Source organism: Ptychodera flava (genome assembly GCF_041260155.1).
Source record: "Ptychodera flava strain L36383 chromosome 3 unlocalized genomic scaffold, AS_Pfla_20210202 Scaffold_26__1_contigs__length_13983176_pilon, whole genome shotgun sequence".
NCBI lineage: Eukaryota > Metazoa > Hemichordata > Enteropneusta > Ptychoderidae > Ptychodera > Ptychodera flava.
This window is the reverse complement of record NW_027248280.1, coordinates 13290644-13295503: the sequence shown is the minus strand read 5'-3', so window position 1 is coordinate 13295503 and position 4860 is coordinate 13290644. Positions and strand designations below refer to the sequence as shown.

At 35.6% G+C, this 4860-nt stretch overlaps 1 long non-coding RNA gene across 1 annotated transcript; it reads right to left on the bottom strand.

The window, feature by feature from the left end:
- Window positions 1-2200: 2200 nt before the first annotated feature.
- On the bottom strand, window positions 2201-3633 carry LOC139125791 (uncharacterized). The gene is made up of 2 exons (XR_011550345.1): window positions 3119-3633; window positions 2201-2428 (listed from the first exon to the last, which is right to left on the bottom strand). It is a non-coding gene; the product is annotated as an uncharacterized lncRNA (long non-coding RNA).
- Window positions 3634-4860: the final 1227 nt, after the last annotated feature.

The following is a 4860-nucleotide window of genomic DNA, read 5'->3' as shown; positions in this document are numbered from 1 at the left end:
GGGGACCTGCCCCCATGAAATGGCGCCAGTCACACCTTAGAGATACAGGTAAAACACATGCATGAACTGGTGAAATCCCCCTAAATTTCTGGTAAAGGGGGACCCCCCCTGTTGATGCCATCCTAGATGAAACACTGATATTAAATAAAACTGCATCTACAAAATATTTAATATACAGTAAATTCATCTTTTAATTAATTTTAAATCAGGCACATTGCATGGTCCAAATCAGTCTTTTTCAAATGTATTAGGAACGTGACAAACAAAGTTACAATCTTTGTTGAGTGTAGCAACAGAAACCATTACCTCATAAAATTTGGCTTACAGGGATGGCCACAACTGCTTGTTTTTCTCATTGTTGGAATGGAACAGTGAAAGACTGTCAGTCACAATTTTTCTTTCATCTCTTCAAATTGATTTATGACAGCAAGATGTTCTACCCTTTTGCAAACACAACACATCTGAAAAAAAACTGGATTGGGACAATAAGTATGCACTTTACTTCATACTTGTTGTACACAATGAAAAAAACATAGGGCCAAAAGTCCCTGAAGTACTATAGACATGGATACAAATTAAGTATTTCCTGACTGTATGAAATTATCTCACTAAGGTCATCCTAGGGACATGTAAACCAAATATTAAAGCTGTCTGACCAGCGGTTTTGAAAAAACAAGCGACTCAACAGTTGACAGAGCTCTGCTGTGTTATGTAGAGAATAACCTTTTGTGACACATGTATTGATGAAGAAGGTGGATATCTTTGATAGCTCATTTCAGGATGGCCTGACCAAAAATGGAAAAAAATTCCGTAAAAATACAGATTTGCATATTTCATCAGACTATATTAGTCTATAATAGCCAATAAATGAGAGTTAATTACAATCTAATTAAAGTAAACAAGACTTGCTTAAATCAAGATTTACGTCATAAAAAAACAGCATATCTGTCAGGTTATAAAGAATCTTGAGCTAGGTTATCTTTTAATATCAGTATTTCATCCTATTAACCAAGCACATTTTAACTTTCAAATTAACATTGTAAGTAAGTTCTGTTGAATAAGTTGAGACTGTACGTACTCAGAGAAAGCACACTGAAGAGACAAATGTTTGAAACTTAAGAAGTTCAAGGTCATCAAAAGCATTATAAGGAATCATGTTACACTTTCATTGCACTGTTTACACAGATTGCATAATTGCTATAAATAGCACATGAGAATCTTACAGCCCAGCTTTACCATAAAAACCCTATCACTTTGACCACTCTTTTAATTGACCACTCTATTTTTTTCCTCAAAAAGTAATCTTATTTTATCCTTACCAAGTCAACCATAAATGGAAATTAGAACTTTCTCTATCTCTATTTATTTGACCACCCTATCATGACAAACTATTATGAGCAATTTCTTTTAGATAACATAAATGGTGGTTCAGAATATATCAAAGTTGGGATTCAGGAAAGTTGCCTTTACATGTTTTAATCCTCAATTCACTATAACTGTCAAAAAAAGTTGAACTTTCTGATAATTCCACACTAAAATTATTTTGGCTTTGATGATTTCCTAATTAATTCAATTATTAAAATCATATTAATTATTTTTTCTGGGTGAATTGATAGGGTTTATACAGTACAAGAATTACATACAATGTAAGTCAAACTTTGACCAAAAATGACAAAAAAATTCCTTAAAAATACACATTTGCATATTTCATCACAATTTGAACAAATCTAAGTTGGGTTATCCCTAGGGACCTGTATACAAAATAACAAAGCTGTCTGACCAGCGGTTATGAAGAAGAAGATTTTTTACCAAAAACACCTTTTTTGGCATTAATTTGCCTATTTTCAACAATATCAAAAAATTAAAAAAAATAGTTTCTCAAAATCATATTTTTCATCTACACAACAAATATCAAATCAGTAAGTACTGCGGTTCTCAAGATATTTGAGTGGACGGACGCCTCACAAACGGACATACATACATACATACATACATACATACATACATACATACATACATACAGACAGACTGACGCGACGCCGGACGGATACCCATCCCAATAGCTTCTATAGACTATAGTCTATAGTAGCAGAAAAATTGTAAGTAACTTGGTCAAGCAGAAATACTTGTACTAGGATATTACCTTAAATTCAGTAAGCATTCCGTATCTTTCTTGAGGGAGATCATTCACAACAATGTAAACAGGCCAAACACTGAATTTTTATGAACAGAAAAGTGCTACACCATCAAAGTTGATTTGAAAAGAGACATGTAGCTCCTGGTTTTTCTTTTCATCATCAGTTTGGATGAAGAATCCATCTGCTTGAAGATGCTTCTTGTACAGCTTTTCGTCCAGAACATCTTGTATGTGTTTGGTATGATTCTGTAGTGTCTTAAATATTGCAGACCACTATGTTTGCCTTCTCCTCTACAATAAAGAATATAAAGCAATAAATTATCTATATACTGCATGTTCTGCAAAGCTTCATATTATTATAAATGCCCCCCCCCAATAGTATCCTATGTTCACTGTATGCAATAGTTGTATATATTTTAATATGCATGTACAATTGTGTAATTCAATAAGCTTTACAATAACACTATTAAACAAAATATGACTTCTCTTAAATTGTGTCCTTTGTTTAGTCTACTGCAAGGCAGATTTTCCTATTTCTACATTCTGTACATTGGCAAATAACAATGTCTAAATTGAAAATCTTCAATTGGTTATGTAATTTTGAGCTACATACTGACAAAGCAATATGGTTTTAAAGAAGCCTGTATGTCATGTAAAAACCAACCTATGGAATTATGTCGATCAATACTCTGTGCAGTAGATGGTTGATTTTTGCAATTGGCTCTATCAAATTCAGTCCATTCACGCATTTAGAAACAAACTATGCTGTCCGAGCATAAATAATTTAGGGCAAATAACACACGCATCTAGACTACAGTTCAATACCTTTTTAATTTTTGCTGAGAAAACACAGTGTATGGAAAGTACATGTATTAAAAGTGAGGGGTGACTGAGCAATTGATTTAAAGAATTTAGGATGTGAATAGTTATTTTTAATCACGCAAAAGAATATGCAACATATCAAAATATTGGACTACTTACGTGAGAATCAATGGCGTTGAAAGCTGCTCCACTATCGGTAGTCACCAGTACTTCCGCGTTCCGGTTCTGCATTTGCCTCTCCGACCACTTCACTCTCGCAATCATCTAGTTCAGAGTTGTTTGTTGTCAATGTCAGTTTAATGTTGTACCATCATAAACTCTTAATAACTGGTTATCATTTCGTTATGTGGAATTTCGGTATGCACATCGCTGCAAATGCCGTTTCGAGGTGACGACGAAGGCGTATCACTGCACTGTGCCACGCGTACAACGCGTACGATCACCAGCTGTTTCTGAACCATATATTGAAGCTTCGATATGAAGAGACACGTTGTCACCGGTGGCTGCTTCTGAGCTTGCGAATCGTTGCTGTTCCATCGCCATCTTGTCATCGTTGTAATCCTTTATGTGGGCTTTTCAAATGGCAAAGGTAAAACAGTGATCGTTTTTCTTGTAGTTGATCGACGATATTGTTCCTTGTTGTTTACTGCGTCCGCCATGTTTGTATGATGAATAGTACCGTATGCAACACGCATTGCCGTTGGCTCTCACAAAGGTCAAGGTCAGTGTCACTTCGTTCAACATCCAACTGTCATAATAGTTTTCGCTTAGGAACCAATTTGAGGGATAATTTTTGTTCATTTGTTAGTTTAAACTATAAAAACAGGTGATTCACTTAGTTTGAAATTATCTAAAGACCTTATCACTGCATTACGAATCTAACCAATGACACGCAATGTTTTAATTCTGGCGCTACTGCGCACGCGCAAATTGTCCCGGCGGGTAGATTTGGAGACTGGATTTCAATCAACAGCAGCTGAGAGCAGTGTAACCGTATCGTCCGCAAAAACTCATTCCAGCGAACTATAAATCGTCTAACAATGGAATATCAAGAGGCAAGAAAGTATCTACTCACTTTGGTGACCATGGTAAGTATTCAATATGAAGTTTTATGGTTTCAGTCGTGCAATATTTCGAGTCATCGTTATTCATCGTATGCACTGGTAGGCATATGCATTTGACCTTGGTTCATGGATACACAAAACCGGCCAAAACCCGACAATTTTTGTATCTTAACTATGATCAGACCTAATTCCCATACATTTTTGAAAGACATTGAGGTATAATATCCGCACTGAACCATGATTATAAGTTAGAAAATTTGTATCATTGTCTCCACAATGGAAGGGTTACGTAATAACAGACCATTCAAATTCCACGGTATCAGTGATTGTCCGTTAATTCCGAGCTAGCCCATATCACGTGCATCTTCAACCAATCATTTGTGACAATTCCGGTGGATTGCATGGCCACAGCATGACAGACCCAAAAAACATGTTATGGACCATGCAGCTCCATCATCATATTTTCGTTAAATCAACTTATATTAATAAATGTGAAATTTATGAAAGAGTACACTGCAAATACTGTAATTGCTTTAAAGACAGAACTTATTTTTCTATTTGGTAGCAAACATTTTACCTGCCTGTGCCATTCTGAGCAGTACAGGTTTACTGATGAAGTTCTTCATAGTGAGTGTGTTTTATATTTTTTAGAAACTGCATTTTTGTGAAAGTTGTCAAGTACTTTGATTACACAATAATAAAAATACCGTCAATGACGCTGGGGGTACCTTCTCTAATGTGTGGCCAGGTCAGGTAATTGGTTGTTGGCATGGAGTTGTTGGTAAATAGTTGATGATGTAGGGGCATGAGGTGGGATATGGACCCAAAGAACCCAAA